Source organism: Elephas maximus, chromosome 20, assembly GCF_024166365.1.
Source record: "Elephas maximus indicus isolate mEleMax1 chromosome 20, mEleMax1 primary haplotype, whole genome shotgun sequence".
Taxonomy (NCBI): domain Eukaryota; kingdom Metazoa; phylum Chordata; class Mammalia; order Proboscidea; family Elephantidae; genus Elephas; species Elephas maximus.
In genome coordinates this window covers 82,093,012-82,110,509 of record NC_064838.1, presented here as the reverse complement: position 1 = coordinate 82,110,509, position 17,498 = coordinate 82,093,012, and positions in this window count along the sequence as shown.

Sequence of the window (17,498 nt, the reverse complement as noted above, 5' to 3'; positions counted from 1 at the left end):
CCGGGCTACGGCGAGGCAGTTCTCCGGGGGAAAACGGCCCTTCGCGAAGGGCAGATCTGCCGAGCTCCTTGCGGGAAAGCGAAAGCAAAGGACGCTTTTCTCCCTCTAACCGCTTTCGTCAGAGGAACGGGGGAAGTCACAGTGTTCTTTCTCTCCCTGAGATACACACAATCTGACGTTGCCTCTGAGCTCCGTTGCTGGCAAGGAACTGAAAGTGACATACATTCCTGTGGGGAAACTCAGGGCTCTGCTAGGATTTCTCTAGGCAGTGTGTTTTCCCTGGGCCTCACTGTAGCAACACTATCTCGCCAGGGCAACACTGCATGGCACTTCCTCTGCCAGGAGAGAGCTGCTGCTTTGTAGTTTGTGCTGCGAAACCTTGCTTTGGCAAGTGCGAATTGACCGCATTCAGGCAGAAAGAAAAGAGAATAGCAAGAGGCCTTTTCTCCCCGGCTGCTCTGCCAAGCCCTTCCAGCTCAAACTATGTCGTTGCTCCTCTGGAAGGATCCCTGCACCGCGGCCTAGTTTTTCCGAAGAAGCCCTGCGTTTGCAAGAGCAAATGAGGAATTCGTGGCAGGAAAGAGGAAGGAAAGAAAGTTTCTCTCCCTCTGCCTGCTTTGCTCAGAGGACTGGATGAAGTCAGGGACTTCTCCCTTTCACTGAGAAACGTGCGGGCTGCTGTTGCCTGGGCGCTCTCTTCTTTGCAAAAGAGTCTGCAGTTCCACGCTTTGAACCGTGGAAAGGCGCCGGGCTCTGCTAAGATTTCCCCCGGCGCTTCGTTTGCCCTGGGCCAAAGCGAGCCTTCACAATAGCTGAACCCTAACACTGCATACTCGTTCCACTTCCAGAACCGGGCTACGGCGAGGCAGTTCTCCGGGGGAAAACGGCCCTTCGCGAAGGGCAGATCTGCCGAGCTCCTTGCGGGAAAGCGAAAGCAAAGGACGCTTTTCTCCCTCTAACCGCTTTCGTCAGAGGAACGGGGGAAGTCACAGTGTTCTTTCTCTCCCTGAGATACACACAATCTGACGTTGCCTCTGAGCTCCGTTGCTGGCAAGGAACTGAAAGTGACATACATTCCTGTGGGGAAACTCAGGGCTCTGCTAGGATTTCTCTAGGCAGTGTGTTTTCCCTGGGCCTCACTGTAGCAACACTATCTCGCCAGGGCAACACTGCATGGCACTTCCTCTGCCAGGAGAGAGCTGCTGCTTTGTAGTTTGTGCTGCGAAACCTTGCTTTGGCAAGTGCGAATTGACCGCATTCAGGCAGAAAGAAAAGAGAATAGCAAGAGGCCTTTTCTCCCCGGCTGCTCTGCCAAGCCCTTCCAGCTCAAACTATGTCGTTGCTCCTCTGGAAGGATCCCTGCACCGCGGCCTAGTTTTTCCGAAGAAGCCCTGCGTTTGCAAGAGCAAATGAGGAATTCGTGGCAGGAAAGAGGAAGGAAAGAAAGTTTCTCTCCCTCTGCCTGCTTTGCTCAGAGGACTGGATGAAGTCAGGGACTTCTCCCTTTCACTGAGAAACGTGCGGGCTGCTGTTGCCTGGGCGCTCTCTTCTTTGCAAAAGAGTCTGCAGTTCCACGCTTTGAACCGTGGAAAGGCGCCGGGCTCTGCTAAGATTTCCCCCGGCGCTTCGTTTGCCCTGGGCCAAAGCGAGCCTTCACAATAGCTGAACCCTAACACTGCATACTCGTTCCACTTCCAGAACCGGGCTACGGCGAGGCAGTTCTCCGGGGGAAAACGGCCCTTCGCGAAGGGCAGATCTGCCGAGCTCCTTGCGGGAAAGCGAAAGCAAAGGACGCTTTTCTCCCTCTAACCGCTTTCGTCAGAGGAACGGGGAAGTCACAGTGTTCTTTCTCTCCCTGAGATACACACAATCTGACGTTGCCTCTGAGCTCCGTTGCTGGCAAGGAACTGAAACTGACATAAATTCCTGTGGGGAAACACAGGGCTCTGCTAGGATTTCTGTAGGCAGTGTGTTTTCCCTGGGCCTCACTGTAGCAACACTATCTCGCCAGGGCAACACTGCATGGCACTTCCTCTGCCAGGAGAGAGCTGCTGCTTTGTAGTTTGTGCTGCGAAACCTTGCATTGGCAAGTGCGAATTGACCGCATTCAGGCAGAAAGAAAAGAGAATAGCAAGAGGCCTTTTCTCCCCGGCTGCTCTGCCAAGCCCTTCCAGCTCAAACTATGTCGTTGCTCCTCTGGAAGGATCCCTGCACCGCGGCCTAGTTTTTCCGAAGAAGCCCTGCGTTTGCAAGAGCAAATGAGGAATTCGTGGCAGGAAAGAGGAAGGAAAGAAAGTTTCTCTCCCTCTGCCTGCTTTGCTCAGAGGACTGGATGAAGTCAGGGACTTCTCCCTTTCACTGAGAAACGTGCGGGCTGCTGTTGCCTGGGCGCTCTCTTCTTTGCAAAAGAGTCTGCAGTTCCACGCTTTGAACCGTGGAAAGGCGCCGGGCTCTGCTAAGATTTCCCGCGGCGCTTCGTTTGCCCCGGGCCAAAGCGAGCCTTCACAATAGCTGAACACTAACACTGCATACTCGTTCCACTTCCAGAACCGGGCTACTGCGAGGCAGTTCTCCGGGGGAAAACGGCCCTTCGCGAAGGGCAGATCTGCCGAGCTCCTTGCGGGAAAGCGAAAGCAAAGGACGCTTTTCTCCCTCTAACCGCTTTCGTCAGAGGAACGGGGGAAGTCACAGTGTTCTTTCTCTCCCTGAGATACACACAATCTGACGTTGCCTCTGAGCTCCGTTGCTGGCAAGGAACTGAAAGTGACATAAATTCCTGTGGGGAAACACAGGGCTCTGCTAGGATTTCTGTAGGCAGTGTGTTTTCCCTGGGCCTCACTGTAGCAACACTATCTCGCCAGGGCAACACTGCATGGCACTTCCTCTGCCAGGAGAGAGCTGCTGCTTTGTAGTTTGTGCTGCGAAACCTTGCTTTGGCAAGTGCGAATTGACCGCATTCAGGCAGAAAGAAAAGAGAATAGCAAGAGGCCTTTTCTCCCCGGCTGCTCTGCCAAGCCCTTCCAGCTCAAACTATGTCGTTGCTCCTCTGGAAGGATCCCTGCACCGCGGCCTAGTTTTTCCGAAGAAGCCCTGCGTTTGCAAGAGCAAATGAGGAATTCGTGGCAGGAAAGAGGAAGGAAAGAAAGTTTCTCTCCCTCTGCCTGCTTTGCTCAGAGGACTGGATGAAGTCAGGGACTTCTCCCTTTCACTGAGAAACGTGCGGGCTGCTGTTGCCTGGGCGCTCTCTTCTTTGCAAAAGAGTCTGCAGTTCCACGCTTTGAACCGTGGAAAGGCGCCGGGCTCTGCTAAGATTTCCCGCGGCGCTTCGTTTGCCCCGGGCCAAAGCGAGCCTTCACAATAGCTGAACACTAACACTGCATACTCGTTCCACTTCCAGAACCGGGCTACGGCGAGGCAGTTCTCCGGGGGAAAACGGCCCTTCGCGAAGGGCAGATCTGCCGAGCTCCTTGCGGGAAAGCGAAAGCAAAGGACGCTTTTCTCCCTCTAACCGCTTTCGTCAGAGGAACGGGGGAAGTCACAGTGTTCTTTCTCTCCCTGAGATACACACAATCTGACGTTGCCTCTGAGCTCCGTTGCTGGCAAGGAACTGAAAGTGACATACATTGCTGTGGGGAAACACAGGGCTCTGCTAGGATTTCTGTAGGCAGTGTGTTTTCCCTGGGCCTCACTGTAGCAACACTATCTCGCCAGGGCAACACTGCATGGCACTTCCTCTGCCAGGAGAGAGCTGCTGCTTTGTAGTTTGTGCTGGGAAACCTTGCTTTGGCAAGTGCGAATTGACCGCATTCAGGCAGAAAGAAAAGAGAATAGCAAGAGGCCTTTTCTCCCCGGCTGCTCTGCCAAGCCCTTCCAGCTCAAACTATGTCGTTGCTCCTCTGGAAGGATCCCTGCACCGCGGCGTAGTTTTTCCGAAGAAGCCCTGCGTTTGCAAGAGCAAATGAGGAATTCGTGGCAGGAAAGAGGAAGGAAAGAAAGTTTCTCTCCCTCTGCCTGCTTTGCTCAGAGGACTGGATGAAGTCAGGGACTTCTCCCTTTCACTGAGAAACGTGAGGGCTGCTGTTGCCTGGGCGCTCTCTTCTTTGCAAAAGAGTCTGCAGTTCCACGCTTTGAACCGTGGAAAGGCGCCGGGCTCGGCTAAGATTTCCCCCGGCGCTTCGTTTGCCCTGGGCCAAAGCGAGCCTTCACAATAGCTGAACCCTAACACTGCATACTCGTTCCACTTCCAGAACCGGGCTACGGCGAGGCAGTTCTCCGGGGGAAAACGGCCCTTCGCGAAGGGCAGATCTGCCGAGCTCCTTGCGGGAAAGCGAAAGCAAAGGACGCTTTTCTCCCTCTAACCGCTTTCGTCAGAGGAACGGGGGAAGTCACAGTGTTCTTTCTCTCCCTGAGATACACACAATCTGACGTTGCCTCTGAGCTCCGTTGCTGGCAAGGAACTGAAACTGACATACATTCCTGTGGGGAAACACAGGGCTCTGCTAGGATTTCTGTAGGCAGTGTGTTTTCCCTGGGCCTCACTGTAGCAACACTATCTCGCCAGGGCAACACTGCATGGCACTTCCTCTGCCAGGAGAGAGCTGCTGCTTTGTAGTTTGTGCTGGGAAACCTTGCTTTGGCAAGTGCCAATTGACCGCATTCAGGCAGAAAGAAAAGAGAATAGCAAGAGGCCTTTTCTCCCCGGCTGCTCTGCCAAGCCCTTCCAGCTCAAACTATGTCGTTGCTCCTCTGGAAGGATCCCTGCACCGCGGCCTAGTTTTTCCGAAGAAGCCCTGCGTTTGCAAGAGCAAATGAGGAATTCGTGGCAGGAAAGAGGAAGGAAAGAAAGTTTCTCTCCCTCTGCCTGCTTTGCTCAGAGGACTGGATGAAGTCAGGGACTTCTCCCTTTCACTGAGAAACGTGCGGGCTGCTGTTGCCTGGGCGCTCTCTTCTTTGCAAAAGAGTCTGCAGTTCCACGCTTTGAACCGTGGAAACGCGCCGGGCTCTGCTAAGATTTCACGCGGCGCTTCGTTTGCCCTGGGCAAAAGCGAGCCTTCACAATAGCTGAACGCTAACACTGCATACTCGTTCCACTTCCAGAACCGGGCTACGGCGAGGCAGTTCTCCGGGGGAAAACGGCCCTTCGCGAAGGGCAGATCTGCCGAGCTCCTTGCGGGAAAGCGAAAGCAAAGGACGCTTTTCTCCCTCTAACCGCTTTCGTCAGAGGAACGGGGGAAGTCACAGTGTTCTTTCTCTCCCTGAGATACACACAATCTGACGTTGCCTCTGAGCTCCGTTGCTGGCAAGGAACTGAAAGTGACATACATTCCTGTGGGGAAACTCAGGGCTCTGCTAGGATTTCTCTAGGCAGTGTGTTTTCCCTGGGCCTCACTGTAGCAACACTATCTCGCCAGGGCAACACTGCATGGCACTTCCTCTGCCAGGAGAGAGCTGCTGCTTTGTAGTTTGTGCTGCGAAACCTTGCTTTGGCAAGTGCGAATTGACCGCATTCAGGCAGAAAGAAAAGAGAATAGCAAGAGGCCTTTTCTCCCCGGCTGCTCTGCCAAGCCCTTCCAGCTCAAACTATGTCGTTGCTCCTCTGGAAGGATCCCTGCACCGCGGCCTAGTTTTTCCGAAGAAGCCCTGCGTTTGCAAGAGCAAATGAGGAATTCGTGGCAGGAAAGAGGAAGGAAAGAAAGTTTCTCTCCCTCTGCCTGCTTTGCTCAGAGGACTGGATGAAGTCAGGGACTTCTCCCTTTCACTGAGAAACGTGCGGGCTGCTGTTGCCTGGGCGCTCTCTTCTTTGCAAAAGAGTCTGCAGTTCCACGCTTTGAACCGTGGAAAGGCGCCGGGCTCTGCTAAGATTTCCCCCGGCGCTTCGTTTGCCCTGGGCCAAAGCGAGCCTTCACAATAGCTGAACCCTAACACTGCATACTCGTTCCACTTCCAGAACCGGGCTACGGCGAGGCAGTTCTCCGGGGGAAAACGGCCCTTCGCGAAGGGCAGATCTGCCGAGCTCCTTGCGGGAAAGCGAAAGCAAAGGACGCTTTTCTCCCTCTAACCGCTTTCGTCAGAGGAACGGGGGAAGTCACAGTGTTCTTTCTCTCCCTGAGATACACACAATCTGACGTTGCCTCTGAGCTCCGTTGCTGGCAAGGAACTGAAACTGACATACATTCCTGTGGGGAAACTCAGGGCTCTGCTAGGATTTCTCTAGGCAGTGTGTTTTCCCTGGGCCTCACTGTAGCAACACTATCTCGCCAGGGCAACACTGCATGGCACTTCCTCTGCCAGGAGAGAGCTGCTGCTTTGTAGTTTGTGCTGCGAAACCTTGCTTTGGCAAGTGCGAATTGACCGCATTCAGGCAGAAAGAAAAGAGAATAGCAAGAGGCCTTTTCTCCCCGGCTGCTCTGCCAAGCCCTTCCAGCTCAAACTATGTCGTTGCTCCTCTGGAAGGATCCCTGCACCGCGGCCTAGTTTTTCCGAAGAAGCCCTGCGTTTGCAAGAGCAAATGAGGAATTCGTGGCAGGAAAGAGGAAGGAAAGAAAGTTTCTCTCCCTCTGCCTGCTTTGCTCAGAGGACTGGATGAACTCAGGGACTTCTCCCTTTCACTGAGAAACGTGCGGGCTGCTGTTGCCTGGGCGCTCTCTTCTTTGCAAAAGAGTCTGCAGTTCCACGCTTTGAACCGTGGAAAGGCGCCGGGCTCTGCTAAGATTTCCCCCGGCGCTTCGTTTGCCCTGGGCCAAAGCGAGCCTTCACAATAGCTGAACCCTAACACTGCATACTCGTTCCACTTCCAGAACCGGGCTACGGCGAGGCAGTTCTCCGGGGGAAAACGGCCCTTCGCGAAGGGCAGATCTGCCGAGCTCCTTGCGGGAAAGCGAAAGCAAAGGACGCTTTTCTCCCTCTAACCGCTTTCGTCAGAGGAACGGGGAAGTCACAGTGTTCTTTCTCTCCCTGAGATACACACAATCTGACGTTGCCTCTGAGCTCCGTTGCTGGCAAGGAACTGAAACTGACATAAATTCCTGTGGGGAAACACAGGGCTCTGCTAGGATTTCTGTAGGCAGTGTGTTTTCCCTGGGCCTCACTGTAGCAACACTATCTCGCCAGGGCAACACTGCATGGCACTTCCTCTGCCAGGAGAGAGCTGCTGCTTTGTAGTTTGTGCTGCGAAACCTTGCATTGGCAAGTGCGAATTGACCGCATTCAGGCAGAAAGAAAAGAGAATAGCAAGAGGCCTTTTCTCCCCGGCTGCTCTGCCAAGCCCTTCCAGCTCAAACTATGTCGTTGCTCCTCTGGAAGGATCCCTGCACCGCGGCCTAGTTTTTCCGAAGAAGCCCTGCGTTTGCAAGAGCAAATGAGGAATTCGTGGCAGGAAAGAGGAAGGAAAGAAAGTTTCTCTCCCTCTGCCTGCTTTGCTCAGAGGACTGGATGAAGTCAGGGACTTCTCCCTTTCACTGAGAAACGTGCGGGCTGCTGTTGCCTGGGCGCTCTCTTCTTTGCAAAAGAGTCTGCAGTTCCACGCTTTGAACCGTGGAAAGGCGCCGGGCTCTGCTAAGATTTCCCGCGGCGCTTCGTTTGCCCCGGGCCAAAGCGAGCCTTCACAATAGCTGAACACTAACACTGCATACTCGTTCCACTTCCAGAACCGGGCTACGGCGAGGCAGTTCTCCGGGGGAAAACGGCCCTTCGCGAAGGGCAGATCTGCCGAGCTCCTTGCGGGAAAGCGAAAGCAAAGGACGCTTTTCTCCCTCTAACCGCTTTCGTCAGAGGAACGGGGGAAGTCACAGTGTTCTTTCTCTCCCTGAGATACACACAATCTGACGTTGCCTCTGAGCTCCGTTGCTGGCAAGGAACTGAAAGTGACATAAATTCCTGTGGGGAAACACAGGGCTCTGCTAGGATTTCTGTAGGCAGTGTGTTTTCCCTGGGCCTCACTGTAGCAACACTATCTCGCCAGGGCAACACTGCATGGCACTTCCTCTGCCAGGAGAGAGCTGCTGCTTTGTAGTTTGTGCTGCGAAACCTTGCTTTGGCAAGTGCGAATTGACCGCATTCAGGCAGAAAGAAAAGAGAATAGCAAGAGGCCTTTTCTCCCCGGCTGCTCTGCCAAGCCCTTCCAGCTCAAACTATGTCGTTGCTCCTCTGGAAGGATCCCTGCACCGCGGCCTAGTTTTTCCGAAGAAGCCCTGCGTTTGCAAGAGCAAATGAGGAATTCGTGGCAGGAAAGAGGAAGGAAAGAAAGTTTCTCTCCCTCTGCCTGCTTTGCTCAGAGGACTGGATGAAGTCAGGGACTTCTCCCTTTCACTGAGAAACGTGCGGGCTGCTGTTGCCTGGGCGCTCTCTTCTTTGCAAAAGAGTCTGCAGTTCCACGCTTTGAACCGTGGAAAGGCGCCGGGCTCTGCTAAGATTTCCCGCGGCGCTTCGTTTGCCCCGGGCCAAAGCGAGCCTTCACAATAGCTGAACACTAACACTGCATACTCGTTCCACTTCCAGAACCGGGCTACGGCGAGGCAGTTCTCCGGGGGAAAACGGCCCTTCGCGAAGGGCAGATCTGCCGAGCTCCTTGCGGGAAAGCGAAAGCAAAGGACGCTTTTCTCCCTCTAACCGCTTTCGTCAGAGGAACGGGGGAAGTCACAGTGTTCTTTCTCTCCCTGAGATACACACAATCTGACGTTGCCTCTGAGCTCCGTTGCTGGCAAGGAACTGAAAGTGACATACATTCCTGTGGGGAAACTCAGGGCTCTGCTAGGATTTCTCTAGGCAGTGTGTTTTCCCTGGGCCTCACTGTAGCAACACTATCTCGCCAGGGCAACACTGCATGGCACTTCCTCTGCCAGGAGAGAGCTGCTGCTTTGTAGTTTGTGCTGCGAAACCTTGCTTTGGCAAGTGCGAATTGACCGCATTCAGGCAGAAAGAAAAGAGAATAGCAAGAGGCCTTTTCTCCCCGGCTGCTCTGCCAAGCCCTTCCAGCTCAAACTATGTCGTTGCTCCTCTGGAAGGATCCCTGCACCGCGGCCTAGTTTTTCCGAAGAAGCCCTGCGTTTGCAAGAGCAAATGAGGAATTCGTGGCAGGAAAGAGGAAGGAAAGAAAGTTTCTCTCCCTCTGCCTGCTTTGCTCAGAGGACTGGATGAAGTCAGGGACTTCTCCCTTTCACTGAGAAACGTGCGGGCTGCTGTTGCCTGGGCGCTCTCTTCTTTGCAAAAGAGTCTGCAGTTCCACGCTTTGAACCGTGGAAAGGCGCCGGACTCTGCTAAGATTTCCCGCGGCGCTTCGTTTGCCCCGGGCCAAAGCGAGCCTTCACAATAGCTGAACGCTAACACTGCATACTCGTTCCACTTCCAGAACCGGGCTACGGCGAGGCAGTTCTCCGGGGGAAAACGGCCCTTCGCGAAGGGCAGATCTGCCGAGCTCCTTGCGGGAAAGCGAAAGCAAAGGACGCTTTTCTCCCTCTAACCGCTTTCGTCAGAGGAACGGGGGAAGTCACAGTGTTCTTTCTCTCCCTGAGATACACACAATCTGACGTTGCCTCTGAGCTCCGTTGCTGGCAAGGAACTGAAAGTGACATACATTGCTGTGGGGAAACACAGGGCTCTGCTAGGATTTCTGTAGGCAGTGTGTTTTCCCTGGGCCTCACTGTATCAACACTATGTCGCCAGGGCAACACTGCATGGCACTTCCTCTGCCAGGAGAGAGCTGCTGCTTTGTAGTTTGTGCTGCGAAACCTTGCTTTGGCAAGTGCGAATTGACCGCATTCAGGCAGAAAGAAAAGAGAATAGCAAGAGGCCTTTTCTCCCCGGCTGCTCTGCCAAGCCCTTCCAGCTCAAACTATGTCGTTGCTCCTCTGGAAGGATCCCTGCACCGCGGCCTAGTTTTTCCGAAGAAGCCCTGCGTTTGCAAGAGCAAATGAGGAATTCGTGGCAGGAAAGAGGAAGGAAAGAAAGTTTCTCTCCCTCTGCCTGCTTTGCTCAGAGGACTGGATGAAGTCAGGGACTTCTCCCTTTCACTGAGAAACGTGCGGGCTGCTGTTGCCTGGGCGCTCTCTTCTTTGCAAAAGAGTCTGCAGTTCCACGCTTTGAACCGTGGAAAGGCGCCGGGCTCTGCTAAGATTTCCCGCGGCGCTTCGTTTGCCCCGGGCCAAAGCGAGCCTTCACAATAGCTGAACACTAACACTGCATACTCGTTCCACTTCCAGAACCGGGCTACTGCGAGGCAGTTCTCCGGGGGAAAACGGCCCTTCGCGAAGGGCAGATCTGCCGAGCTCCTTGCGGGAAAGCGAAAGCAAAGGACGCTTTTCTCCCTCTAACCGCTTTCGTCAGAGGAACGGGGGAAGTCACAGTGTTCTTTCTCTCCCTGAGATACACACAATCTGACGTTGCCTCTGAGCTCCGTTGCTGGCAAGGAACTGAAAGTGACATAAATTCCTGTGGGGAAACACAGGGCTCTGCTAGGATTTCTGTAGGCAGTGTGTTTTCCCTGGGCCTCACTGTAGCAACACTATGTCGCCAGGGCAACACTGCATGGCACTTCCTCTGCCAGGAGAGAGCTGCTGCTTTGTAGTTTGTGCTGCGAAACCTTGCTTTGGCAAGTGCGAATTGACCGCATTCAGGCAGAAAGAAAAGAGAATAGCAAGAGGCCTTTTCTCCCCGGCTGCTCTGCCAAGCCCTTCCAGCTCAAACTATGTCGTTGCTCCTCTGGAAGGATCCCTGCACCGCGGCCTAGTTTTTCCGAAGAAGCCCTGCGTTTGCAAGAGCAAATGAGGAATTCGTGGCAGGAAAGAGGAAGGAAAGAAAGTTTCTCTCCCTCTGCCTGCTTTGCTCAGAGGACTGGATGAAGTCAGGGACTTCTCCCTTTCACTGAGAAACGTGCGGGCTGCTGTTGCCTGGGCGCTCTCTTCTTTGCAAAAGAGTCTGCAGTTCCACGCTTTGAACCGTGGAAAGGCGCCGGGCTCTGCTAAGATTTCCCGCGGCGCTTCGTTTGCCCCGGGCCAAAGCGAGCCTTCACAATAGCTGAACACTAACACTGCATACTCGTTCCACTTCCAGAACCGGGCTACGGCGAGGCAGTTCTCCGGGGGAAAACGGCCCTTCGCGAAGGGCAGATCTGCCGAGCTCCTTGCGGGAAAGCGAAAGCAAAGGACGCTTTTCTCCCTCTAACCGCTTTCGTCAGAGGAACGGGGGAAGTCACAGTGTTCTTTCTCTCCCTGAGATACACACAATCTGACGTTGCCTCTGAGCTCCGTTGCTGGCAAGGAACTGAAAGTGACATACATTGCTGTGGGGAAACACAGGGCTCTGCTAGGATTTCTGTAGGCAGTGTGTTTTCCCTGGGCCTCACTGTAGCAACACTATCTCGCCAGGGCAACACTGCATGGCACTTCCTCTGCCAGGAGAGAGCTGCTGCTTTGTAGTTTGTGCTGGGAAACCTTGCTTTGGCAAGTGCGAATTGACCGCATTCAGGCAGAAAGAAAAGAGAATAGCAAGAGGCCTTTTCTCCCCGGCTGCTCTGCCAAGCCCTTCCAGCTCAAACTATGTCGTTGCTCCTCTGGAAGGATCCCTGCACCGCGGCGTAGTTTTTCCGAAGAAGCCCTGCGTTTGCAAGAGCAAATGAGGAATTCGTGGCAGGAAAGAGGAAGGAAAGAAAGTTTCTCTCCCTCTGCCTGCTTTGCTCAGAGGACTGGATGAAGTCAGGGACTTCTCCCTTTCACTGAGAAACGTGAGGGCTGCTGTTGCCTGGGCGCTCTCTTCTTTGCAAAAGAGTCTGCAGTTCCACGCTTTGAACCGTGGAAAGGCGCCGGGCTCGGCTAAGATTTCCCCCGGCGCTTCGTTTGCCCTGGGCCAAAGCGAGCCTTCACAATAGCTGAACCCTAACACTGCATACTCGTTCCACTTCCAGAACCGGGCTACGGCGAGGCAGTTCTCCGGGGGAAAACGGCCCTTCGCGAAGGGCAGATCTGCCGAGCTCCTTGCGGGAAAGCGAAAGCAAAGGACGCTTTTCTCCCTCTAACCGCTTTCGTCAGAGGAACGGGGGAAGTCACAGTGTTCTTTCTCTCCCTGAGATACACACAATCTGACGTTGCCTCTGAGCTCCGTTGCTGGCAAGGAACTGAAACTGACATACATTCCTGTGGGGAAACACAGGGCTCTGCTAGGATTTCTGTAGGCAGTGTGTTTTCCCTGGGCCTCACTGTAGCAACACTATCTCGCCAGGGCAACACTGCATGGCACTTCCTCTGCCAGGAGAGAGCTGCTGCTTTGTAGTTTGTGCTGGGAAACCTTGCTTTGGCAAGTGCCAATTGACCGCATTCAGGCAGAAAGAAAAGAGAATAGCAAGAGGCCTTTTCTCCCCGGCTGCTCTGCCAAGCCCTTCCAGCTCAAACTATGTCGTTGCTCCTCTGGAAGGATCCCTGCACCGCGGCCTAGTTTTTCCGAAGAAGCCCTGCGTTTGCAAGAGCAAATGAGGAATTCGTGGCAGGAAAGAGGAAGGAAAGAAAGTTTCTCTCCCTCTGCCTGCTTTGCTCAGAGGACTGGATGAAGTCAGGGACTTCTCCCTTTCACTGAGAAACGTGCGGGCTGCTGTTGCCTGGGCGCTCTCTTCTTTGCAAAAGAGTCTGCAGTTCCACGCTTTGAACCGTGGAAACGCGCCGGGCTCTGCTAAGATTTCACGCGGCGCTTCGTTTGCCCTGGGCCAAAGCGAGCCTTCACAATAGCTGAACGCTAACACTGCATACTCGTTCCACTTCCAGAACCGGGCTACGGCGAGGCAGTTCTCCGGGGGAAAACGGCCCTTCGCGAAGGGCAGATCTGCCGAGCTCCTTGCGGGAAAGCGAAAGCAAAGGACGCTTTTCTCCCTCTAACCGCTTTCGTCAGAGGAACGGGGGAAGTCACAGTGTTCTTTCTCTCCCTGAGATACACACAATCTGACGTTGCCTCTGAGCTCCGTTGCTGGCAAGGAACTGAAAGTGACATACATTGCTGTGGGGAAACACAGGGCTCTGCTAGGATTTCTGTAGGCAGTGTGTTTTCCCTGGGCCTCACTGTAGCAACACTATCTCGCCAGGGCAACACTGCATGGCACTTCCTCTGCCAGGAGAGAGCTGCTGCTTTGTAGTTTGTGCTGCGAAACCTTGCTTTGGCAAGTGCGAATTGACCGCATTCAGGCAGAAAGAAAAGAGAATAGCAAGAGGCCTTTTCTCCCCGGCTGCTCTGCCAAGCCCTTCCAGCTCAAACTATGTCGTTGCTCCTCTGGAAGGATCCCTGCACCGCGGCCTAGTTTTTCCGAAGAAGCCCTGCGTTTGCAAGAGCAAATGAGGAATTCGTGGCAGGAAAGAGGAAGGAAAGAAAGTTTCTCTCCCTCTGCCTGCTTTGCTCAGAGGACTGGATGAAGTCAGGGACTTCTCCCTTTCACTGAGAAACGTGCGGGCTGCTGTTGCCTGGGCGCTCTCTTCTTTGCAAAAGAGTCTGCAGTTCCACGCTTTGAACCGTGGAAAGGCGCCGGGCTCTGCTAAGATTTCCCCCGGCGCTTCGTTTGCCCTGGGCCAAAGCGAGCCTTCACAATAGCTGAACCCTAACACTGCATACTCGTTCCACTTCCAGAACCGGGCTACGGCGAGGCAGTTCTCCGGGGGAAAACGGCCCTTCGCGAAGGGCAGATCTGCCGAGCTCCTTGCGGGAAAGCGAAAGCAAAGGACGCTTTTCTCCCTCTAACCGCTTTCGTCAGAGGAACGGGGGAAGTCACAGTGTTCTTTCTCTCCCTGAGATACACACAATCTGACGTTGCCTCTGAGCTCCGTTGCTGGCAAGGAACTGAAACTGACATACATTCCTGTGGGGAAACTCAGGGCTCTGCTAGGATTTCTCTAGGCAGTGTGTTTTCCCTGGGCCTCACTGTAGCAACACTATCTCGCCAGGGCAACACTGCATGGCACTTCCTCTGCCAGGAGAGAGCTGCTGCTTTGTAGTTTGTGCTGCGAAACCTTGCTTTGGCAAGTGCGAATTGACCGCATTCAGGCAGAAAGAAAAGAGAATAGCAAGAGGCCTTTTCTCCCCGGCTGCTCTGCCAAGCCCTTCCAGCTCAAACTATGTCGTTGCTCCTCTGGAAGGATCCCTGCACCGCGGCCTAGTTTTTCCGAAGAAGCCCTGCGTTTGCAAGAGCAAATGAGGAATTCGTGGCAGGAAAGAGGAAGGAAAGAAAGTTTCTCTCCCTCTGCCTGCTTTGCTCAGAGGACTGGATGAACTCAGGGACTTCTCCCTTTCACTGAGAAACGTGCGGGCTGCTGTTGCCTGGGCGCTCTCTTCTTTGCAAAAGAGTCTGCAGTTCCACGCTTTGAACCGTGGAAAGGCGCCGGGCTCTGCTAAGATTTCCCCCGGCGCTTCGTTTGCCCTGGGCCAAAGCGAGCCTTCACAATAGCTGAACCCTAACACTGCATACTCGTTCCACTTCCAGAACCGGGCTACGGCGAGGCAGTTCTCCGGGGGAAAACGGCCCTTCGCGAAGGGCAGATCTGCCGAGCTCCTTGCGGGAAAGCGAAAGCAAAGGACGCTTTTCTCCCTCTAACCGCTTTCGTCAGAGGAACGGGGAAGTCACAGTGTTCTTTCTCTCCCTGAGATACACACAATCTGACGTTGCCTCTGAGCTCCGTTGCTGGCAAGGAACTGAAACTGACATAAATTCCTGTGGGGAAACACAGGGCTCTGCTAGGATTTCTGTAGGCAGTGTGTTTTCCCTGGGCCTCACTGTAGCAACACTATCTCGCCAGGGCAACACTGCATGGCACTTCCTCTGCCAGGAGAGAGCTGCTGCTTTGTAGTTTGTGCTGCGAAACCTTGCATTGGCAAGTGCGAATTGACCGCATTCAGGCAGAAAGAAAAGAGAATAGCAAGAGGCCTTTTCTCCCCGGCTGCTCTGCCAAGCCCTTCCAGCTCAAACTATGTCGTTGCTCCTCTGGAAGGATCCCTGCACCGCGGCCTAGTTTTTCCGAAGAAGCCCTGCGTTTGCAAGAGCAAATGAGGAATTCGTGGCAGGAAAGAGGAAGGAAAGAAAGTTTCTCTCCCTCTGCCTGCTTTGCTCAGAGGACTGGATGAAGTCAGGGACTTCTCCCTTTCACTGAGAAACGTGCGGGCTGCTGTTGCCTGGGCGCTCTCTTCTTTGCAAAAGAGTCTGCAGTTCCACGCTTTGAACCGTGGAAAGGCGCCGGGCTCTGCTAAGATTTCCCGCGGCGCTTCGGTTGCCCCGGGCCAAAGCGAGCCTTCACAATAGCTGAACACTAACACTGCATACTCGTTCCACTTCCAGAACCGGGCTACGGCGAGGCAGTTCTCCGGGGGAAAACGGCCCTTCGCGAAGGGCAGATCTGCCGAGCTCCTTGCGGGAAAGCGAAAGCAAAGGACGCTTTTCTCCCTCTAACCGCTTTCGTCAGAGGAACGGGGGAAGTCACAGTGTTCTTTCTCTCCCTGAGATACACACAATCTGACGTTGCCTCTGAGCTCCGTTGCTGGCAAGGAACTGAAAGTGACATAAATTCCTGTGGGGAAACACAGGGCTCTGCTAGGATTTCTGTAGGCAGTGTGTTTTCCCTGGGCCTCACTGTAGCAACACTATCTCGCCAGGGCAACACTGCATGGCACTTCCTCTGCCAGGAGAGAGCTGCTGCTTTGTAGTTTGTGCTGCGAAACCTTGCTTTGGCAAGTGCGAATTGACCGCATTCAGGCAGAAAGAAAAGAGAATAGCAAGAGGCCTTTTCTCCCCGGCTGCTCTGCCAAGCCCTTCCAGCTCAAACTATGTCGTTGCTCCTCTGGAAGGATCCCTGCACCGCGGCCTAGTTTTTCCGAAGAAGCCCTGCGTTTGCAAGAGCAAATGAGGAATTCGTGGCAGGAAAGAGGAAGGAAAGAAAGTTTCTCTCCCTCTGCCTGCTTTGCTCAGAGGACTGGATGAAGTCAGGGACTTCTCCCTTTCACTGAGAAACGTGCGGGCTGCTGTTGCCTGGGCGCTCTCTTCTTTGCAAAAGAGTCTTCAGTTCCACGCTTTGAACCGTGGAAAGGCGCCGGGCTCTGCTAAGATTTCCCGCGGCGCTTCGTTTGCCCCGGGCCAAAGCGAGCCTTCACAATAGCTGAACACTAACACTGCATACTCGTTCCACTTCCAGAACCGGGCTACGGCGAGGCAGTTCTCCGGGGGAAAACGGCCCTTCGCGAAGGGCAGATCTGCCGAGCTCCTTGCGGGAAAGCGAAAGCAAAGGACGCTTTTCTCCCTCTAACCGCTTTCGTCAGAGGAACGGGGGAAGTCACAGTGTTCTTTCTCTCCCTGAGATACACACAATCTGACGTTGCCTCTGAGCTCCGTTGCTGGCAAGGAACTGAAAGTGACATACATTGCTGTGGGGAAACACAGGGCTCTGCTAGGATTTCTGTAGGCAGTGTGTTTTCCCTGGGCCTCACTGTAGCAACACTATCTCGCCAGGGCAACACTGCATGGCACTTCCTCTGCCAGGAGAGAGCTGCTGCTTTGTAGTTTGTGCTGGGAAACCTTGCTTTGGCAAGTGCGAATTGACCGCATTCAGGCAGAAAGAAAAGAGAATAGCAAGAGGCCTTTTCTCCCCGGCTGCTCTGCCAAGCCCTTCCAGCTCAAACTATGTCGTTGCTCCTCTGGAAGGATCCCTGCACCGCGGCGTAGTTTTTCCGAAGAAGCCCTGCGTTTGCAAGAGCAAATGAGGAATTCGTGGCAGGAAAGAGGAAGGAAAGAAAGTTTCTCTCCCTCTGCCTGCTTTGCTCAGAGGACTGGATGAAGTCAGGGACTTCTCCGTTTCACTGAGAAACGTGAGGGCTGCTGTTGCCTGGGCGCTCTCTTCTTTGCAAAAGAGTCTGCAGTTCCACGCTTTGAACCGTGGAAAGGCGCCGGGCTCGGCTAAGATTTCCCCCGGCGCTTCGTTTGCCCTGGGCCAAAGCGAGCCTTCACAATAGCTGAACCCTAACACTGCATACTCGTTCCACTTCCAGAACCGGGCTACGGCGAGGCAGTTCTCCGGGGGAAAACGGCCCTTCGCGAAGGGCAGATCTGCCGAGCTCCTTGCGGGAAAGCGAAAGCAAAGGACGCTTTTCTCCCTCTAACCGCTTTCGTCAGAGGAACGGGGGAAGTCACAGTGTTCTTTCTCTCCCTGAGATACACACAATCTGACGTTGCCTCTGAGCTCCGTTGCTGGCAAGGAACTGAAACTGACATACATTCCTGTGGGGAAACACAGGGCTCTGCTAGGATTTCTGTAGGCAGTGTGTTTTCCCTGGGCCTCACTGTAGCAACACTATCTCGCCAGGGCAACACTGCATGGCACTTCCTCTGCCAGGAGAGAGCTGCTGCTTTGTAGTTTGTGCTGGGAAACCTTGCTTTGGCAAGTGCCAATTGACCGCATTCAGGCAGAAAGAAAAGAGAATAGCAAGAGGCCTTTTCTCCCCGGCTGCTCTGCCAAGCCCTTCCAGCTCAAACTATGTCGTTGCTCCTCTGG